This window comes from Meles meles, chromosome 4, assembly GCF_922984935.1.
Source record: "Meles meles chromosome 4, mMelMel3.1 paternal haplotype, whole genome shotgun sequence".
NCBI lineage: Eukaryota > Metazoa > Chordata > Mammalia > Carnivora > Mustelidae > Meles > Meles meles.
Genome location: NC_060069.1, coordinates 58,725,916 through 58,749,527, shown reverse-complemented (window position 1 = coordinate 58,749,527; position 23,612 = coordinate 58,725,916). Strand labels below are relative to the sequence as shown.

General features: G+C 37.6%; 1 long non-coding RNA gene across 1 annotated transcript; it reads right to left on the bottom strand.

Moving 5' to 3' along the window:
* Positions 1-2,140: 2,140 nt before the first annotated feature.
* LOC123940425 lies at positions 2,141-13,859 on the bottom strand. Its single transcript, XR_006818075.1, has 4 exons — positions 13,724-13,859; positions 4,319-4,474; positions 2,572-2,627; positions 2,141-2,290 (listed from the first exon to the last, which is right to left on the bottom strand). It is a non-coding gene; the product is annotated as an uncharacterized LOC123940425 (long non-coding RNA).
* Between the last annotated feature and the right edge of the window lie 9,753 nt (positions 13,860-23,612).

The window sequence follows — 23,612 nt, the reverse complement described above, 5'->3', positions numbered from 1 at the left end:
AGCAAAATCTTCAAGAAGAAGATGTCATTGACCTGGGCTTTAAAGTATGAATAACATTTACTATGTTTAGAGCCACGGGCATTCCAGGAGGAGGGAGCACACTAGGAAAGGCACAAATGCACCAATTTCTATTCCATCAGGAGGACACAAGATCACTATAAATGGGTAGAGTATAACCCCTATAATGAAAAGCCAAGAGGTCACTTCTCCAAATGAACAAGTGATTGAACAATTCATTTAAATTAAAATAAGTACTTCTTAGGAATCCTTACAGAGTAGATAAAAGATGAATTTTCTCTCTCTCTCTCTCTTTTTTTTTTTTTTTTTTTTTTTTGAGGGTGTTAAAGAGATTTGCAGAAGAGGATTCAACATGCAGGCCAGTTACTAACAAAGGTATGTACAAAGACATCTAAACAAATCTACAGGTATGTCTTGTGATGAAATACCATTGTCTAATAAAACATCCAGAACACATTTTCTTTATGTATTTATATGAATAGTTATTATTTACTATATGCATGTTATATTACTTATATGTTACTTATCAAGTAACTCCAGATACCTGCATCATCTAGACTTAGTACATAAGGAAATAAATAATAATCCTCAAGTAGTCTAGTGCCCATTCCTACAATGTATACATGCACCATATCCCTAAAATTTCAGGTGCCCTTTCCATTCTCCTTCAGCTGAAAGACCTTGTGTAGCCAGACTTTAGAGCTAGAAGTGATCTAGCGAATTTTATTCTTAGCAACTCACCTTAGTGCTCTGTCCATCCCACTTATTTTTAAGTAATATGCCAATGTTTGAATGTTGATGTTTCAAAACAATAGCTTTCTACAAATGATGGGCACAAGTACACACAATATCAGCAATCCGTTATATTTCATTTAGATTCATGAGTGCTTTACACCAAGTCCTAATAAGATACAAAATAATTTATTTCGAAAAGTATTGTAGTCTACCTTTTGATATTTTAAGAGTGCATTCCTTTCTCTTATGAATTCAAATGCTGTACTCTCAGGGCTTAACCTCTATCTCAAGCTGTCAAGATGATAACCATCTGTTTGACTGGTAATTGTTGTTTTTATTATGTTTGACACACTTTTAATTGTTTATATTGAGTTATTCTTCCTAGCAACTCTTTGTGGTGATCAGAATATTTAATAAATGACTTTCCTGCTTTGCCTTTGAGGAGATGGTGTAAATCATGCTCAAAATGTATATTAAGAAATCATTACCAAGACAGTAGAGTGAACTTTGTACATGAAAAATGTAAAAAGTTTTTTGTAAATTTGCCCTTGCTCCCATATAGAAACTTAAAGAACAGGATTTAAAGTAGATACTAATCTAAAAAACATATACACAAACAAAATCAACTGAACAAGGAATAGGGAAAGATAAAAATTTGATGATCAACAAAAATTTTCATAGTGAGTTCAGAAAATTAGTGACTAGTTTGCTGAATTAAACAAAACTTGTACAGCAATTATGTTTTCCACTTGGATTGTCCCACCTATCACTTTCTTCTTTCCCCCTTTTTTCCCAGGAAAGGAACAGTGGTGGAAATTCTGCCGAAATTCTTACACATTGCAAAAATTGCTGTCTAAAAGCTGTAGAATCCCAATTACCATCAGATCTCTATAGGTTTTGGATGCGTATTTACACAAATTTTATCTAGATGCCACTTACGCAAAACTGGACAATTTTCTGTCCTCAACTATACATCTAAGTTTTTGTACCACAAAAATGTACACTATATCAGGTTCTTTTCTAGAACATTTTCCTGAAACCCAGTGAGGTTTTTCCCTATCCCACCACAACATCCCACTGCTCTGTGATATGACTGTCTCCTTTAATCCCCCAGCACAGCAGTGCCACTAGGACTTTTCATGGAGGAAGTACATGGGCAACTCTTGAATAACCAACTCTCCTGCAGACTGACTTTCTCCTTTAGTTTCGCTCCCTGATGCCCAAAGCAGCAACCTGAGTAGACATATCCTATATCATCAGATGAGAGAGATAAATGAACACTTTACAGGGTAATATGAATTTTAAGATTGAAACTGAGGAAGATCAAACCCCTCAATCTTTTTTTACAGAACTAAAAAAAATATATTGTGTGTATGCTTACCTGATGGCAGTCAGTAATGCTCTCTCGGTGCAATGAAATTAATCTCAAAGCTGGTGGGAACTATGCCTGACTTCAGAACACCAGTTCCTTCTGCTGTTGTCTGCTACAATAGCCCTTCAGAGATTCTTCTGGCTTTGTGCTGTGGACACTTACTTCCTGTAAAAATGGTTGAATACATGGCTTTATTTTGTGAAGGTTGGGCAAATTTAATCATATTGTGTTTTCATAAAAGTTGTATGCATGTGAAACTGAAATTGGACATAAGTAAGAGAATCCCTTTCTACCCATTTATTTACCCTTTGCATCATAGAGCAGGTGCTGATATCTCAGGATTAGAGGAACTCTACATTTTAAGTCATTTGGGATGTTGAAGTAAGTCCTGAGTGAACAGGAAGGTTGGATGAGTCAACTAGAATTTCAGAATTGGCTGGACTTACTTTGGAGTGAGGACTTGCAGCTGGCAACTGGGCAGTGATTCAGGAGATAGCTACTGCTAAAAGAAAAAAAAATAAAGTATGAGACTTACATGCTTATAATCAGCTTCTAGCCTTTTTAAAGACAACCTTCATCCCTTGTGGTGGTTTCTTTTTCCATCCAGAGGGTTTCTGGATGTTAATCTTAATCTGATTTCATCAGGACACAAATGTGGGGTGAATAAAGGGCAAAACAGATGAGTAGCAGAGGGATTTTATCTGAACCTCAATCACTCACTGGTGTCTCTGTCTGAAAATACCAGAAAAATGAAAGTGACAGAAATAGCTAAGAGCAAATTTAAGAAGAGATGCTGGAATGCTCAAATCTAAAGACAGTTATTAGAGGAAGGAGAAACTTAGAAATCAGTAAATGTAATGTGAGAAGAAGTTGGTAGAAGAGGAGGTGGAGGAGAGAGGAGGGAATCATGGAGAGAGGAGAAGAGAAATAAGAGGAAAAGGTATGGATTTAATTACTTGATTAGAGCTAGGTCCTCAGCTCTGATTAGAGCTATGTCCTAAGCTGTTTGCTGTCATAAAATGACCCCAGTATCTCAGTATGGTACAATAACATTATTTTCTCTTACGCTACATGTCTATTGCAGGTTAACCGCCAATGGGCAATTCATTGTTTTCACCTAGGATTTGGACTGAATGAAAAAGAGGCCTTCGCAGAGGTTTCAGAGGGGAACAGCATGATAAAAATCATAGTACAGAAAGTACTTCACATCTGCTCATATTTTATTTGTCAAAGCAAATCACATGGCCAAACCTAATGTCAATAGGGTGGGAATGTGTATTTTGAACAATATATAATTATCTAACATTATGCAATATCAAAAATGTTTTGATTTTCATAATAAGACAAATAAATGCCACTTCCCTCTAGGGTGGTCTTGGCTGGGGCATTTTGTACAATGTCCTAGAGTTCAGAATTTTCTGGTGATTTTCTCATAATTAGACTGGGGTTATGGGTTTTTTGGGGAGGAAGATCACAGAGGAAAAGTGTCATTCTTATCACATGATATCAGGGTATGTTTTATCAACATGACTCATCATTGTTGATGTCAACCTTGGGGGAAGCCTTGTCAGATTTTTCCACTGTAAAGTCCTTGGTTTTTCCTCTTTTCTACTCTGTACTCTGGATGGAAAAAGAAACCACCATAAGGGAAATGACCACTATGCACAGCCCACACTTAAGGAGTGTGGAGTTCTGTTCCTTCTACTTGGGGGCATTCCCCCTCTTCACAGGTGAGGATCTGAGATTTAAAGAGTTTAAGAGCAAGTTGACATAATTAAGTTGCATCAAAATTGAAACCCACATCTATCTGACTTATAAAATTATTATTTTTTCAGTACAACCCAAAAAGAAGCATAAGAATCAGGAAATGGTTAGAAAAGCAGAAGGATACATCTATGAGTTGTTTCAGTGAAGCATGTTAAAAGCCATGGCCCCTTGATACTAGAGACATTCAGATAATGATTCCTTAAATTGCTAATCACTAGCACTGGACTGGAGAGTTATATTCATTGATATTTATAGCACTATGCCATTATTGTGCTAATATGGCCTCCTAGTCTTTCTACAAATGTACCCTGACTCCATTCTAATCACTAAACCACTTTTCAAAAGGGAAACCAAGTCCTTGCAGCACTGTGAGGGGGAGCAGAGGATAAAAGTGATTTTATCTTCACATATTGTGTGTGTGCTTACCTGATGGCAGTCAGTAATGCTCTCTCGGTGCAATGAAATTAATCTCAAAGCTGGTGGGAACTATGCCTGACTTCAGAACACCATTTCCTTCTGCTGTTGTCTGCTACAATAGCCCTTCAGAGATTCTTCTGGCTTTGTGCTGTGGACACTTACTTCCTGTAAAAATGGTTGAATACATGGCTTTATTTTGTGAAGGTTGGGCAAATTTAGAAGATATTAGAGGATATCTTCTAAGCTTCTAAATAATTTTTTTAAAGAGGGTTATAACCCTAGATCTGTCTAATAAAGAGAAGGAATATTTCTGTCACAGATATAGTTTTTAGACAAATGAGAAAATGTCACTGAGGCTGAGAAGCAGACCAATAGGATATCGGGGGCGGGTGAAAATTCTGTGAAGTTTTTTCCTTTTTATGTGGAGATACAACATAATGTTGACATTTTCGTGTATGTGTCAGGTTCCATACGCAGTTTCTTATGAAGTGTCATTGACAACAACCACATAACAGTATTGAATTGTGTTTTCTGAACTAGGATAATATGCCTCTTCTGACAAAAACTAAGTTACAGAGAATGTACAAAGATAAAACAGAGTTTGGTACATTCTCTGTATTTCATATGATGAAAAGTCTTTTTTTCCTATCAATTTTCATAAACAGAATAGAAAGTATGTGGTGTCTGAGTCATAAGTGCACATTATATATTTAACTGTAATATTGTTACAGGATTTTTTTTTTCTCTGTCTGTGCCCATGGTTCTTGGTCGAGCTGCTTCGAAGAACAAAGAGATAGACCAGCAATGGTGGGCAGCCAAGCAAGGTTTATTGAGCAATAGCAAAGTGATAGTACAAAGCTCCAGGGGAGGGAGGGGACCCAAGAGGGTTCCACTGGAGTTTCTACACAGAGGGGTTTTTTTAGGCTTTTTGATTAATCTGATTAACCCTCCATGCACCTGTCATCCAAGCAGCCTTTTGTCACATGGGAAAGAGTGGAAGGCTCCTTCCAGGGTGGTATAAAATCCTTCTAAAGGTGATTTCCTCTTGGTTGGGGGGGGGGGGGGGTTGGTCCTTGTCACTGCCTGCTTGTCTTCCAACTATCCTTCATCAATATGATACTTTTGTATATGACTAGTTTAAATATTCTAAAGTGCAGTAATTTCCAAGTAAACTGAGATCTTGGCAGACAATAAGGAAGTCTGTTTCTTATACTATAGAGACATTTATACTTTCAGAAATAATTTTCTTCTTCAATTGCCAAGATTATCTGGACTTTCTAAGGTTGTTACACTAATCCTATGCAAGCATTGAGGTTTTAGGGCAGTGACTGTTTTGTTTATCATTGTGTCCCAGCACTTGGTACATTCTAGAACACTATACACTTAAGTGTTTGTTAAATGAATATTGAATAAATATTTTCAAGAGAAAAGCACTGTGTAAATTTAAGATAGTCTTAAAATACACAACCACATGTAATATGAAAGGCTAAAGGCTAGATCATTAATTTCCCTCAGATCAGACTAAAACTTATTTTTATGAGACTGAAGTGGTGCAGGGTGAGACACCCCATAACATGCCACTTGGCATAAAGATTATTTTGAGTTAAAAGTAATAAATACTAAGCAGATGCAGGAAAAGCTGTCTGCCTCCCCCATAACTGCCTAAATTTAAGTTGGAAAGCAGAGCCTGCAACAGGAAGAGAGCTATTAACGGAGACTCTCTACTTAAGGAACCTATCTGCGTAACAGGGCAACCTGGTTTTTCTAAACATCTCATTCTGCTTTCTTGCTAATAAGCTTCCTCCCTTCTGTGTCCTCAGACCCTCCACCTCTCTGTAGCTCCAGTAAACTTCCTGTGGCCTCATTGTTTCTGGAATTTCTTCTCTGTGTAGATTCCCCGTACATATGTGATTACGCTGGATTTTCTCCTGTCAATCTGTCTCATGTAAGTTAATTCTAAGTCCAGCAAGAAGGACCACAGGGCAGAGGAGGGTCTTTGTCCCCTACAAGACCAAGTATAACAGAGTCTGTATCACATAACTTGTGTGACAACATGTTTTCTTCCAAATATCCTGACCAATGGCAAGAATCCCAAAGGTAAATACTGACTGATGTGGGAAAGAAAGGCAAAAGAAAAAAATTATATTTCCTTATTACTTATAACCCATTGTCAAGTCTTAGAAACAGCCAGAGTGATCTTCCTCTGGGAGCTCAGCTGCTTTGATGTTGACAGTTTACCAAGGGCAAAAGGCAATCTTAGCCTGATCCCTCCCAGGATCCTGTAAATCTACTTCAAACATGTAGAAATTCCTTTGGAAACTTCCTCTATCTCCCCCCTCCAAGATATATGTTAGTAAACATCCTCCAAGCATATGGCCCACTGATACACATCTGAAGGATCTTGAGAGTGAGTTTTTACTAAACAGTGGTAACTTCTAGATATGTATCAAAAATAAATAATCAGGGGTTCCTGGGTGGCTCAGTGGGTTAAGGCCTCTGCCTTCAGCTCAGGTCATGATCCCAGGGTCCTGGGATTGAGCCCTACATGGGGCTCTCCACTCAGCAGGAAGCCTGCTTCCTCCTCTCTCTCTGCCTGTATCTCTGCCTACTTGTGATTTCTGTATGTCAAATAAATAAATAAAATCTTTAAAAATAAATAAATAATCAGAGATTTTGTCAGAGATTAACATTTGAAGATATAAGGGTGTTTGTTACATAATAATACTGAAAATTTTGAATAAAACATTAATGGTTAATAATATGAGATTGCCTACATAAATTAGGAAATATTCATTCAATAGTTTATTATGCACCCCTTAAAATGAAGTATCTGTACATGCAGAGGAGTGGTGTTGAATCCTCGTTTTTCCACTTTCAGGTTCTATGACCGTGAACAAATGTCTTAACTTAATTGTGCTCTAATCAAATTCACACATGATCATAATTTTAAGAATAAATTGTTGTACAGGCTTATTACAGAAAAACAGCAGAATTCTGACTGACTTTCCAATTTTTATTTCTTAGAGGCACCGCTTTCAGCTCTTTTAACTGATTCTTTAGGTATTTGCCTCCATACTTCCACCACTCTAAAGGCAAAGAAAGAAACAAGCTTGATTCTTTAGTTTAAGGCATTATCTACTGACTTCCTACTATGGAAACATAATTTAGCTCTCCTTCATTGCCTCTATTCCCAGCACACACACACACACACACACACACACACACACACACATACACACTCTCTACCCTTTACTCCCAACAGAGCTTTATCATAATTTTGATCACATCATACTTTTGATCACATCATACTTTTGATTACATCATAATTTTGATTACATCACTGCATCACTGTATATAGCATTATGACATAAACATGAGCCTTAATGAGTCATATTGGGTATTATTATTTTCATTTTTCTAAGCAAGTTTTGGTTTTCCTAGTTGCCTTTAATTTTTTTTTTCTTTTTTGGGGTGTTGTTGTTTATTCTTAGCTTCCTATGTATTTGCAATTCTTTTATTCACAAATACTTCCCCAGTTATGCAAGTCTTTTTTTTGATACACACATATACATTAAGCATGAATTCCATCCTCCTAGAGTCCCATGTGCCTTCTGACTTCCCACCTCTGGACCAGCTAACTCTCAGCTGTTTTACTGGGGCCTCCCTTCACCGTAAGCCTAGAAATTCTCTTTCCATCTTTGGCATGAGATTTCCTTTTTTCCTGGCTTCCATGTCTTCCTCTCTCTTAGTTTTCTTCTTTGTTTTGTCAGAGCACAGATCCCCCAGAAAATGCTCATAGAAGATAAACTTTTTAACACCGCACATGTCTGAAATATAAAAAACTTCACTCATATTTAACTAATAGTTGGCTGGGAGTGGAATACTAAACAAGAAATCACATATCCTCAGAATTATGAAGGCTTTGATATATTGCCTTCTAGTGTCTAGAGTTGTAAATAAGAGACTCAATAACAAAGGCTAACATTTTATCAGCACTATGTGTCAGTTACACTTCTGTATATATTGATGGTTATTATCTCATGTAATCCTCACAGCAATTGTGTGAGGTAGGTGATACGTTTAATCTCCATTTTAATCTGAGACACAAGTTTGGAGTAACTTTACCAGAGTTTTAGAGCTACTGAGTCTGGGAATAGAATCCAGGTAAACCAGGTGGAAAGTTAATGCTCTTAATCATGATTTACTAACAATTAATTAGTGAACTTTTCAATGAAACATGAACTTTTAATTTGAATATTTTTGTTATTATTTTTATTATTTTGCAGTCAGTGTCCCGAAATGTCACAATGCTATGTCTTATGGTAGGTCTTTTCTCATTCATTATCACATGCATGTAGTGAGCCATTTCAATCTGGAAATGCTGTGTGCTTCGATGCTGGAGAAAGTTCTTGAATTATTTCTATATTCTATTTTCTCTATTCTCTGTTTCTAGATTCATGGACTGGTCCCCCTAATTTTCCTGTACTCTGTTCTATTTTCTATACCTTTACCTTTTTGCTCTACTCCGTACAAGATTTCTCTGACTTTATCTTCCAAAATTTCTTATGAATTTCTTAAATTCTCCTATTATTAATATCCAAGAACTTTTCTTTGTGTTCTCTGAATGTACTTCTTTAAAGCATTCGAGTTTATTTTCCCTCATAGGTTTATTATCTCATGGATATATCTCATATTATTAATATTCACATCAATCAGAATATTTTGAGTTTTTAAAAGCATTTCATCCAAGTTGCTGGTCTTATTTCCACCTGTGTTTTATATGTGTAATACCTGGTGTCCATAGACTATTTGTAATAGAAATGTGACCAGAAGCTTTGTGCAGGTGGGTGAAAATTGTTGGCAGGACATTTGTGTAATGAAATGACTGGGCTGTTTCATTAGACTATTTTTGATGTCTGTGTTTTTCAGTTTTTCTCTTGGGCTTGGCTGATTCCTTTTTTTTTTTTTTTTTTTTTAGGATTTTATTTATTTGACAGACAGAGACACAGTGAGAGAGGGGGAACATAAGTAGAGGAAGCAGGAGAAGCAGGCTTCCCGCCAAGCAGGGAGCCCTAGCAGGGAGCCCTAGCAGGGCTTGATCCCAGGACCCTGGGATCATGACCTGAGCTGAAGGGAGATGCTTAATGACCAAGCCACCCAGGCACCTGGGTCTTGGCTGGTTCCTAAGCGACAAGTAATCTAGTCACCTGCCCACATGGTTAAGAGTCTGACCGCTAGCATTTTGGAAGGCAAGTAGGTAAAGAGAGCCTTGGCATACACAAGGTATCCACTTCCCTGCTTATAACATAGCCCCTTACCTTAAATGTAGTAGTTTTCCCATTTGAGTGATCCTCCGTTTTTACCCTTTCCCTGGACTTAACATTTAGTATATTTCTGGGGAGGGGTTAAAGAAAGGAGAGGGAGAAGCAGGTATCTCCATGTATGGACCAGGAGTCCATGTCCGGGGCTTGAAATGCTGCTTCAACACTATCACCCATTTCTCCAGTTTTTTTGCTGCTTCTTCCCTTCTTTTTGTTGTCTCCCCTGAGTTTTGAGGTCAGTTACAAAAGGCAAAATAAACTGCTTTTCTAATTTTCTCACTACCAGGTTGACATTCAGCTTTCTGAATTTATGCAGATCAATTATACTTGTTCATCTTCCTTTTACTGCTCTCATACTCTTGGTCATGGTGTATATAAGCATTTCAAAAACTCCCCTTTTGTCATTTTAGTCAGGTTTGAAGAAGCGACAAAGGCAAAAAATGTGTGTGTGTGTGTGTGTGTGTGTGTGTGTGTGTGTGCGTGTGTGCGTTAGGGGGGAGGACAGTAAACCTGCTATTCCTAAATAGTACTTTCTGCTTAAGTGCTTTAAGCTTTGTCTCCTCATATGAAAATGAAGACAATAATACCTTTTAGGTTTGATGAGAAAATTAAGACATTAAATGAGAGAAATGAGCAAAAACACTTAGGCTAATGCCTTTCATGTAGCAAGCTGGTCATTACTAATATACACTGACAAGGTACTCTAAGGATAGACACTCTAAGCTAAAAATTTATTTATTTATTTATTATTTTTTAATTAATTAATTAATTAATTTTTTTAATTCATTATTTTTAACTGAAACTTATTTAAATTAAAAATGTGTTTAAAGTAAAGATATGGAGAAGAGTTTGGGTTTCCATTTGGAAGGAATATAGCAGGATCTTCCTGCAACTGGAGATGCCTCTAGGCTGTTTTTCTTCCTATCCCCCTCTCGCCCTGGATACAAGAATGTCCAATTTCTCTAGCTTCTTTTCATCTCTGGTGTCTCCTCTATTCTCTTGTTTCTCTCTCCAGACAAGCTTTCTCTTCTTAACTTAAGGTGCTTACAGCTGAAAATGGCCTCAAGCTCCAGCACAGATCTTTACCTGCCTGCCTCTTTCTGTTCCTCAATTCCATTTTCTCAGGTAGCATTGGCAGATTGGTGCTACTTGACAAAGAGTTCATTCTTGTTCAGTTAGACAGAAGTTGGGACCAGGTCATAGTGCTACCCCTGCAGGCTACAGAATGAGGGTACCATGGAGTAATGGGTACCTGAGATACTGTAATTTATAAGAAAAATCTTGGTCGTTCAGATGACCAAAATAAATTTCTCATATATTTGGTCTTTCTTTATGGTCCCTCACTTATGGCTCCCAAAACTCTGGGTATTTTGTAAGTGTTGAGTGTGATAAAGGTGTCTTTTCTTTCTTCTTCTTTTTTTTTTTTTTAAAGATTTTTATTTATTTATTTGACAGACAGAGATCACAAGTAGGCAGAGAGGCAGGCAGAGAGAGAGGAGGAAGCAGGCTTCCCTCTGAGCAGAGAGCCCAATGTGGGGCTCGATCCCAGGACCCTGAGATCATGACCTGAGCCGAAGGCAGAGGCTTTAACCCACTGAGCCACCCAGGTGCCCCAAAGGTGTCTTTTCTAGGTTTATAAGGTGACTTTGGAAAACCGCCTAATGGGAACTTTTTGCCAGTGAAACTAACCAAGTGATTAGAGACTGGAGCTTCTAGTCCCCAACCCCAGATCTCCTTGGAGGAGAGACAGGCAAGAGATTGAGTCGAATTTTCCATGGCCAATGATGTTTATCAATCATGGCTGTGTAATGCAGCCTCCATGAAAACTCAGAAAGCTTCCGGGTTGGTGAATACGAGGAGATTTGAGGAGAATGGTGCACCTGGAGAGGGCATGGAAGCTCCATGTTCTTCCCATATACCATACCTTGCCCTGTGCATCTCTTGCATCTGGCTGTTCCTGAGTTATTTAATTTTATAATACATTCATGATATAGTAAATAAAACATTTCTCTGAGTTCTGTGAACCGCTCTAGCAAATTAATTAAACCTGAGGAGGGGTTCATGGGAGCCTCTGATTTATAGTCAGTCAGTCAGAAGTACAGTAACAATCTAGGCTTATGACTGGCTTCCTGAAATGGGGAGGGCAGTTTTGCAGGATGGAATACTTAGCCTGTGGAATCTAATGCCATCTCTGGGTAGATAGTGTCAGGACTGAGTCTAATTGAGTTAAATTCTTGGACATCCTGCTGGTGTCTGAGCATTGTCTGTCAAAGGTGTGAGGAACTACCTTCCCCAAATGTTAGAAATTTGGATTCCAAAGCACCAAAAGAGTACCTTTAGTGCTGCTCATAATATAATCTTAAGAAAAAAGAGAAGAATTTAAAATGGTACAATGGTACGTTACATGTTTAGTATGTATATGTGTATATATATATGTGCATATATATAATAATAAATACACACTCATGAGGTTGTGAAAAGAGTTAAATGAGAGAATGCATACAAAGTATTTAGCATAATTTGTGACACATTATAAATATGAAAAGTGTTTTATGTTATTTAAAAAGTGCTAGAGGGAAAGTCACCAAGATAGTATTTGTAATCTCCCCCCCCCCAGGAAGTGTAGATATGAATTTTTATTTTCTTATTTATACTTCTTTCCAATTTCTTTTACAATGAACATGTATTTCTTTTATAATCAGAAAAATAATTTTATAAACCTACTGATATAAAAAAAAGAAATGGATATATAAAAGTATAACAGTTGTCTTTAATTTTATCTTCAAACTACTGGATCATTTACCTATTTGACAGCTTGAAAACACTTTCAAAAATAACTCATTTCTTACTATGTTCTTATTTTTTTCCAGTTTTTGAAATTTTTATGGTAAGGTGAGGGAACTTGAGAGTATGTGAGCTTTGTGATAGGACAATTTACAAAGTTTCATTTTTCAGTTCTATGTATCAGAGTTTCCCAGTTAATAAAGCTTTGAACAAAAATTCAAAAATAAATTCAAAAAATTCAAAAATAAAGAGTTGCAACATAAGAAGAACTATGTCTAAAATCTTTTTACCAAAATTATGTATTTTAAAACATGACAGAATTAATACATTAATACATATAATGAATCACTGTTATCTTTTTTCTGTTACTCTGGCATTCACTATCATCTTGAATATTATTTTCCTTTTTCAAGACAACCTACCTTGTTTATCCAATTCCAGAGTATAATTATAAGCTCAGATTCTCAGAAAGGTAGAGTAAATGTCATCTCTGAAAATCAGAAATTTTCTGATGAAAAAGTTCAGGCTAAGAATTTCCTCCCCTTTTCTTGGTAATAAAACTAATAATAAGCAATGGTATCAAATATAAAACCATAGTTTCAGATTTTAGCTTGATACCCTTTCCGTTGTAAGCCTCTCCTACTTCCCTGTGGTTTGTTCATCATAAATTTCCAGGTCATTACCTACTTTGCCAAATTAGATTGCTTTTTAAAATGTCTACTAAGGCGCAGGTGATCTCTGTGGCAACAGTGGATTGTACAGGTTGATTCTAAATTTCAAAACTCATAACCAAGTGGGTAGCCACAGCATTTTATGAGAAAAGGAAATGTCAGCCTATACCATTCAAGTTGTATGTACTTACCCAAATGTGTTTCTTTTGGGGAAAACAAAACACAGTAACAACAAAAATCCCCACATTAAAGCAGATTGCTTTGGGATGCCTGGGTGGCTCAGTTGGTTGAGTGATTGACTCTTGGTTTCTGCTGAGGTCATGATCTCATGATTTCATGGGATCATGGGATCAAGCCCCACATGGGGCTCCATGCTCAGTGGGAAATCTGCTTGGAAATCTGCCTCTCCTATGCACATACACATTCTTTCTCTCTCATAAATAAATCTTTAAAAAATTTATAAAAAATAAAGCAAATTGATTTGCTTTCATAAAATTGACTCTGTGACTCATAACTCATGCTTCCTTTTGTGCTGGGCCTTCCAGGAAGCTCAGAACTAATCAAATCCCTAGTAAGGTATTTTGGCATTAGTGTTTTTTTTAGTAATGTGGTCTCCCAGTTTCATATTCTTTTCCTACCTTCATTTTTTTCCTTGACCATATCATTTTTACTGACATTGTTTCATAAAAATTTTCAAGTACTTTTCTGGAATAAGGCATTTGCAAATATCTTCTCCCATTCCGTGGGTTGCCTCTTTGTTTTGTTGACTGTTTCCTTTGCTGTGCAGAAGGTTTTGATCTTGATGAAGTCCCAAAAGTTCATTTTCGCTTTTGTTTCCTTTGCCTTTGGAGACATATCTTGAAAGAAGTTGCTGTGGCTGATATCAAAGAGGTTACTGCCTATGTTCTCCTCTAGGATTCTGATGGATTCCTGTCTCACGTTGAGGTCTTTTATCCATTTCGAGTTTATCTTTGTGTACGGTGTAAGAGAATGGTCGAGTTTCATTCTACATATCGCTGTCCAGTTTTCCCAGCACCATTTATTGAAGAGACTGTCTTTTTTCCATTGTATATTTTTTCCTGTTTTGTCAAAGATTATTTGACCATAGAGTTGAGGGTCCATATCTGGGCTCTCCACTCTTCCACTGGTCAATGTGTCTGTTTTTATGCCAGTACCACGCTGTCTTGGTGATCATAGCTTTGTAGTAAAGCTTGAAATCGGGTAACGTGATGCCGCCAGTTTTGTTTTTGTTTTTCAACATTTCCTTAGCAATTCGGGGTCTCTTCTGATTCTATACACATTTTAGGATTATTTGCTCCAGCTCTTTGAAAAATACTGGTGGAATTTTGATCGGAATGGCGTTAAAAGTATAGATTGCTCTAGGCAGTATAGACATTTTAACAATGTTTATTCTTCCAATCCAAGAGCATGGAATGGTCTTCCATCTTTTTGTGTCTTCTTCAATTTCTTTCATGAGTGTTCTGTAGTTCCTCGAGTACAGGTCCTTTACCTCTTTGGTTAGGTTTAGTCCCAGGTTTTTCTGGAATAAGGCATTATCTAGACAAACAAGTGAAATAATTTTCATGTTTTTTCCAATGTACTTGTTGATATAGGTATATATAATTTTTAAAAAACCTATTACACTTTATTAAATAACAAGTGTATCTTCATGCCTTACTCAGCATTCACTATAGAAAGGTTCTATATTACCTTTTGTGAGGTTATGAAATAAAATGAATAATTTTAAGAAAAAGTTCTTTAGGCATATAAATCAGCATTGCCCTTGAATCTCTGTTCAGTTCAATTTTATCCATAAGGCATATCTCTTTCTATAGTTCTTCATAGATATTTGTAATTCAAGATAGAATATATATGAAGTTATATAAATAAAATAAAGAGGCATATCAGATATACAAACATGTGCTCAAAGATTATTTCAATTTATCTTGAACAGTAATTATATAATTTGTATTTATGCAGATATCTCACAGAAAAATTAACAGGGGTATCCAGAAAATCTATTGGTTGGTAGCTCAGATTAAATCACCCACTGAGCCTTTTTTTTTTTTTAACCCACATGTTCTTCTAATAGAGGCTCATTAATTGTTGTCATGTTTACTTGTGTCAGCCAATCATACTAGATAAGGTATATCACAGGTCATTTTATTCTAATTATAATTATCTGTATTGTGATATTAAATATATATGAAAATTATAGCTTTAATTCCCACTAATGTGTGAGTATACAGCTCTTACTCTTAAGAAAACTTTTATATATGTAATTCCACCATTAGCATACTTGTATGATACAATATAATAAAAAAATGTGATTCTTATATAACCCATAGGCCATATATATATATGTGACTATATATATAGCTATATATATATATATAATATATATGAAAATACTTTTAGGCAAATGAAACTATAGCATATATATATATTTTTTTCATTTGCCTAAAAGTATTTTCATATATATTATATTATTCACACATATACATAATACATATTATTGTTGAATCCTCAAAACAGTCCTACAAGCTATATAAGCAAAATAGTGTAAACCCAACTTCAAAAGTGTAGACACTGAATGCCAGAGCAATCATGTGACTGATGGCCATGCAATAGTAAAGTGACAGTGTGCCAGAACTAGAAGGCAGGTCTCTTCACTCTGGGTCCAGGATGTTTCCACTGCAAACCACTATAGCTAGCTTCTATGCTTTTAAAAACCACCTTCTCCTTAAAATGACACAGAACTTCTTATGATCTCATTCTGTTCTTTTTCTTGTTAATACTAAACAGGAATAACTAAGGAAATGGAGAGAGGTTTATATATCTATCCATCACTACTAGTCTTGCCACATTGCATTTACACTGGGAGAAGACTAGCCACTTTTTAAAATTAAGGCCTGGACTTTCTTGGTGCCTTCTCAGCCCTGTATACCTAAAACCTGCACAGAAACTTTCAGTTTGCATACAGTGAAGCTTTTCAGAGAATTCCCTCTACACATCAAAACATCATCTAATATAGTGTCATACATGAGTTCAAAGAACACAATTCTTCTGAAATAAGGTAGATTCAAAGCTAAATCAATCATACGAAGTGCATATATTCAGAAAGAAAAAACTATAATGCTAATAGGTGTAAGGGCCTATTTAGCCAGAGGGAGCCATTTTGTGTTTATGCAGTGAACTTAGATTGACCCTGCCCCTCCCAGAGGAACTTACTTGCAAAGTCCAGATACAAGGGTGGGTCAGGCCAGGTGGAGACATCCAATCAGTGGGGCACGCATATATCTATTAGAGTAAATTGAAATTCAATTGGCCACCCATGTGTGACCTAGCATGACTGTGCAGTTTTCTCTGTGTGTTGCTGACCTAACATGACTATGCAGTTTTCTCTGTGTATTGCAATCTCATTGGCCACCTGTGTATAGCCAGGCTCAGCCACCTCTATAAAAGTTAGTCTGTGAGGCTGGGAGGGGTAGCCTCTTTGTAAGAGATGGCCCTGACCAGTCAGTCTGATTCTCGATGCTTGGCACGAAATAAAGCTTTGCTTGACCTTCGCTTTGTATCAGTTTCACTCCTTGGATTATGGACCCTAACAATAGTCATTTGAGATTCTTTTTTTTATTTGTTTACTTGGTTTGTTTTTGTTTTGAGATTCTTTAAGTGTCTTTCCATTCTTTTGAATTTTCCAAGCCTAGCATCTCAAATTTACATGTAATCAGAACTCTTGAATTTCTTCCCTGCCCACCACACGAACCAGGTATATGCAGCCTTCCAGGCTTCTACAAATTATTAATGGCCTCTCCATCCTCTTGCTCAGTCCAAAAGCCTAATCTCATTCTTGACTCCTCTCTTTAGAGGAGTACACATTAGAGAAGATACATCCTGAATTTGACCACTTCTGATAACCTATACTGCCATCCTTCAAATTTTACCTCACTAGCTACCTACTTGGCTTCCCTGTTTCCATTCTTGCCTGTTCCTGTTTTCCCACAACTCTCAGTCAGTTCCCCGTGCAGCAGCTGGAAGAATCCTATTAATATGTAATTCAGATCATATCATTCTGTTCTTCTCCAGTGGCTTCCTTAAATTTTTCCCTAGGGCTGTATAAGGTCTGGCCTTGGCCAGCATCTCCACCTTTCTACCACTCCCCTCTTGCACCATTCCTCAGTCACAGTGGCCTTCCTGTTCAACATTTCTCAGCCTCTCTTCCTGGCATATACTTCCCCAGGTCTTTACAGAGTCCATTTCCTCAATTCATTCCTACCTCTGCTCAATTTAGAGAGTTTCTCCTGACTCTACTCAAAATATTGCACCTTCACCTTTCTGTTCTTGTCTGTTTCCCTGACTTGCTTTGTTTTTCTTCATTGCACTATCACTACTTCACTTCTATTGAATGTACATTAATTTATAATCTGCTGTCCCCTCGAGGATGTTAGTGCCACTGAGGACAGGGACAACATTGTTCAGTGCTCCATCCCTAATGCTTACAGCAGTTCCTGCTCAACAAATATTTTCTTTCCAGTTATAAAGTAGTACTTTCTAATTAGAAATAACATGCATACTTTTGCTAAGCATAAACCAAAACCCCAATTATAGACTGGAAATATTCTGCAAAGCGCAGCTTTGACAAAGGAAAAGAATGAGCTGTCAGGAGAATTGAGAGTATAAGTGAAGAAAGTGGAAGCTGTGCAGAGCTTGACCTGAAACAAGGCATTATAGAAGCTAAGGAAAAGAGAAATAATGGAAGAAGGAAAATAAGACCGCAATTAAAAATAGAAAGGTCACTGAAGGCCAATTTCTGTGTTACGAGTGATTGAGTTCCAGAAAGGACCAAATCTATAACAGGCTGTGGAAAGGGCTTTGACACTAGGCACAGACTGCCAAGGTTATTACTCTGTAACAGAGCTCTGTGGACCCTTTAATGATGATGGCAGGCACTCTATTGAAAGGTTAGCTATAGAGGACACCTGAGATGGAAAGTGAACAGCAAAGTGCATGACATGATTCGGCTTAAATCTAGTAACTGCATACCAGAATACTGAAATGTTCATTGCGTAGATAGAGATTTCAAGCAGAATAGGCACATGAGATAGGGCCCCAACTGGATCAGGTTTACTGGAATCTAAAATGAGGTTAAATCCAAAATATCCATGAAAACAAACTATTCAAAGAGAAATGGAACTGGTAACGGAAGGAAGGTAAGGGAGAGGTGGTTCACACACCTATGCATATTGAGTTGACTATCCGTGGGCAAATGGTGTTGTGAGGAGAAAATAATAAGAAATCTGAAAATGGCATCAGAAATACTGCGCGTGCACGCACATACACACACATACACTCTCACACACGGTGTGAAACAGATGAACCAGTTTAAGATCTCTTGATAACTATTTGGCAGCACTATGAATTCAAAGCCAGAATTCCTGTGGTCTAAAACAGGTCATATTACAAATTAGTTGAGAGATCTTATGTGAGTCATTTCCCTCCTCTAAGTTTAACTCTTCTCATGGGTAAAATAAGAGGATTTAATTACATAATTCCTAAAGTCTATTGCATTTCTAACAATCCCTGTGATTATAATCATTGGCATTGATTTGAGGTAGGTGAAGTAAATCACAAGTGTACCACAGCTCCTAAGGATTAACTCTTTCCCTTATTCTGCTTGTAGTCAATCAAATAATCATTCATCATCCACCTATCCTTCATTCAACAAACATTTTTGAGTAATTTCTATATGCCAAGTACCCCTCTAGGAGTTTCAACAAGGTCCCTGACCTTAAAGAGCTTAATATAATAATCCTCTACCAAAGGGGTTTAACACTGCAGTTTTTAAAAGTTAATTTGTTTTCAACACTTAGGTAAGACTCATTTGGTCAACTGATAAATTTGTTCATTTGCCAACATGCAAATTTATATATATATATATATATATATATGTTTGCATCTGTGTCATCTCGTGAATCATACTGGAATTTTATCTGCCAAGTTTATACATATGTGTGTGTGTGTATGCGTATATATGTATATATATATACACAAGAGTATATATGTGCATGTGTGTGTGTACACACATATATATATATATACATACAAAGTATATATACACATGGATATATGCCCACATTTTTCCATAGTATTTATAGCTCAGTCCTACTGACTTATACATAGGACTCTAGCCCCCATTACGTTCCATACTTGGGCATGGACAAAAGAATACTATTACTTGGGCAAGAAACCTCTGTGCCCTCGTTGAGTTGAACCTATTGGGTGGCTTGTGTAGAGCAGAGCCCCCTTCCAGGGACTTAAGTTGTGCATTAGCCTCTCTTAAGAGTCTATTCATTTCTGCCACTGATGTCCATATATTGAAGAATGAACTCATTTCTCATTCCTTCCTCATCTTGAGAATGGCTCCTATGACTTGGAGATTTTTTAACAGTCCTCTCTGGCAAGTTGTCTTCTCATTATTCTGATTTGCCACATACCTAGCATTCACTCAATTTTACCAGGATTTTGTTTCACTTTGAAGTTTTTATTATCAGAAAAATAACTGACTCCTAAACATCTAGACAAGACTATTTTGCTTATGGGATTTATGCCTCTTTTTTAAGGAATGAAGAAAGACACCTTTCTTTATGTAAAATCACCTGCTAAATAAAAACTCATACTTATTTGAGAGCCAGACAGTCATTTCCTCCTGTTCTGTTCTATCTAGTAATCCAGAGATGTCTGGTTTTAAAGAGAAATCTAAAATTTTGAACCAGAAACATTATTACTTGCTTTACTTAAAAATAAATGTATGAATACCAGATAATAGACAAATTACTATTCCAACATAAATTATATTTTTCTTATCTTTTTGTGGAAGGTGCTTAATACCACTGTTTTATGGCAGACATGGAAATGCACTGCTCAGCTCTGCCTTCAAAGAAGGACTTGCTGTAAATGTGGAGAATGTGGTCAGCTGACAGCCTCCGTGCACTGGGTCTGGGTTGTGCTACCAGGCAGCTGTGGTGAAGAGCAGATCTGGTAGCTAAGGACGAGGGGACTCTGGAAAGCTGAGTGGAGGAGTGAGATAAGAAGCACCAGTTGTTTTCCTGAGACCAACGTTACCTGTGGCAGCTATAACCTATCCTACTAACCTCTCTTTTCTAAGTTTCTTTTAGGAAAAGAAGTCCACCAGAATACCAGAGGATATGCTGCCAAAACAAGTGGAGGAGGAGATGGAGGGAGTATACAAATGGACTGTGGTAGACACAGAAATGTGCTGGCCATCCTTCCTCAAGAAATACATTTCTGGGGGCGCCTGGGTGGCTCAGTGGTTTAAGCCGCTGTCTTCAGCTCAGGTCATGATCTCAGGGTCCTGGGATCGAGTCCCGCATCGGGCTCTCTGCTCGGCGGGGAGCCTGCTTCCCTCTCACTCTCTCTGCCTGCCTCTCTGCCTACTTGTGATCTCTCTCTGTCCAATAAATGAATAAAAAATCTTTAAAAAAAAATACATTTCTGCCCAGGTGCAAGGAGGCAGAGGATAGCAGACAGCCCCTCTTCATTGGCTTCTTCAGAGTTTGCCTCAACTTCAGGGAGCCAGGGCCTTAGTATTTGAGAGGTTGGCAACCAGTGATTGAACAACATGAAGGTATAAGCACCTGTCCATTTCAGCCTGGCACACAAAAGCGGCTCAAAAAGTGTGTGTGCTTGTTTAATTATTCCTGGCCTTCTATCAGGAATGTATAAACATATAATGCATGTTCCTATATGAGCCCATGTACCAGTCACAGCTAACAAGGTAAAAGGAAAGGGAACCAATCCTTACGGAGATTTCCTTTTGGACTTAAGCTATCATGCCTTTGCTTTAAAACTGCCCCACCCCATTCCCATCCTTTCTGATTCCAAGCTCTCCATTATAATAATTCCAAGGAGTTCTCAGCTCAAGGGGATGGTAAAAAGTACTCAAGTGGCCTACCCTGTCTTAAAAAGAAAACCACAAAAACAAAAAACGTTTACAGCCTCTAAGAGTTTGGATGGCACCTACTATAATCAAATACATAAAATGTCACTGATTTACGAAGTGTAATAATTATTTTTCATTTGCCATTTATTATTCATTGTACACTAGGCACTGACATTTTATTTCCATTCTTTCATCTGCCTTATAAGCCTGTGCACTGAAGAAATGGTTGCTAGAGAAGTGAGGTATATAGCATGAGGTCATACAACCAGTCTGCTGTCGATTTTCCATAAAGCTAATGCTGCTTAGGTTGCATTTTGTTCCTTTCATCTTCTTTTGCTATCTTTCTTTATTATTTGAAAATTTTTTATGGTGATTTGCTTTGGTTCTTTTGTCTTTTTTTTGTCTCTATTATAGGTTTTTCCTGATGGTTCATTCATGGCTTGCATAAATTATTTTACAGTAGTTGCGACTTTCTATTTTAAGTTGATACCATGTTAACTTCAGTTGTACTGCAGATGTTCAGTGGTGGCTACTGGGATCTTCCTGGTCTCTTCTCCTCCCCATCCCACCCTGTGAACCAGTCATGCCTGAGGGGATCCCCCTTGGTGTCAAGGCCAGGAGCATAGGTACGTGCACGGCAGCAGCAGTACCAGTGTCTGGGGGCATGGATACCCACGCTGTGGCACCAGGACTTGGGGGAAGTACGATGAGAAAGGGAAGGGTGTGGTATGTCTGGCCCTGAGGGGGATGAGGAGCAGCTCCTGCTTAGGGAGCACACAGTGGCATAGACTGTGGGCAGCTCTGTCAGCTGAAGTCCTTGGTAGTGAAAGTTGCAGGTGCCCTTGGTGGTGGTGAGAGCTTTTGGGGCCCTCAGTGGTGAAGGCTGTTGAAGTTCTTCTGGTCTCCTTTTCCCCTATTGGAGATATTTGTGATAAGGGGAATCCCTCTTGGCCCCAAGCTGTGCCAGCCTGTGGGATGGGTGATGTAGGTAAAAGGCTTCTCATACTTTTCTAGGCAGTTATCTTGAATTTTTTGTGTTCCACTGGGTTGCCACAGCTTTGCAATTGTTCACCAGAGCTATTTTCATCAGTGAGTAGTTATAAAATTGTGGGGATTTTTGAGAGGAGTCTGCCCTCTTTCCAGTGTCACTCCTCATGTTATTTTTCTTAAAGTGAGCATCTAACATTGGATCAACTCCTACAGCAGTAAGTGGCAAAGCTGATTCAAACCCAGATCTGTGATTTCAAAGCTACTCCTTGCAGTTTTCTTCTCATTTGTTTATAGCTTTGTTCTGTTCCTCCCCTATTATCACTCCCATGAGCCTCTGCTCTCTTTCCATTGAAACCCTTCCCCCATTGCCAGAAAACATTACTGAGTCACTCTTTTTATCTTCTCACCAAAAATGAGATGGTGATGCTTCGCCGACAATTCCTTTTCCCTGATAATACTCTCTTCTGGAAGCAACACCTTATACCATTTGTCAAAATTCTCAGAATATGAATAGTAAGCTCCTTGCTCCCTATGACCATCCACAGACAAAGCTCTACCTCCAGAATACTCCCCTATCTTCTTCAAATAGCATTTGTCTCCAGTGTCCTCTACAGCTACATTTCTTAGTAATTTTAACATCTTCCCCTACCAGCGTCACAGTTTGACGACCTTCTGAATACATATAGTCTGCTTCTCTACTCCATTTAAGCCACCCACAGGCATGACCACATCCTGAAACTTGGCATGCCTCAGAATAACTCTATATTCCAGTTCTTCAAAACAAAATTTTCCCTTCTCCCACCCTAGGTTCTTTTTCATTCTTCAATTATCCTAAAGCTACTAATTACCTTCCTATAGAAAGGCAATAAGCAGGTTCATTTTGTTCCACAGTGGGTTCTTGCTGCCTCAAATGTATTAAATCTTAAATCTACTTGGTATTTTTAAAAATAATCTACATTTGTCTACTTATGACATTTTTTAAAAAAAAACCTTTTTCTCGATTTTTTTTTTCCTCCCTCCTCAAAGATTAGCTAACTGGTATTAAATTTCTAAATAAAACCTCAGCTCCTACTTTACAGGAAAGATTGAAAGCAACAGGCTATATAATCTTCTCTCTCCTTCTCAACAATTTGGCTTTACAAGCTCTTATTTTCCCATCCATCTCAGAGGAAGAGATTCTGTTTCAAGGCATCCCTTCAACTGTGGCCCCATCCCCTCCTTTGTCACCCCATTCTGACAACTTGCTCCATCCATTATTTTTGTATTTTCTATTACTCTCCTCCCTGAATCATTCTCCTATGTCCTAGATTGTGCTTTCTACCATTCACTTGAAATGACTTTTAATGGCATCCTCTAGGATTGATGGTGTAACCTGAGCTTCAAATATGTCAATCTCTTCAGTCCTAATGAAAGATCAAGGAGGGTACAAAGGTGTTAGGGGGGACTTCAACAAAGTTCCAGAGTGCACAAGAATACAGGGACTTGCCCAATCTTTAAGGTAACCAACATTATGATAAGTAATAGAAGTTTATCCAAAATTGGGATGATTATTTCCGTCAATTTTTAGATTTTAG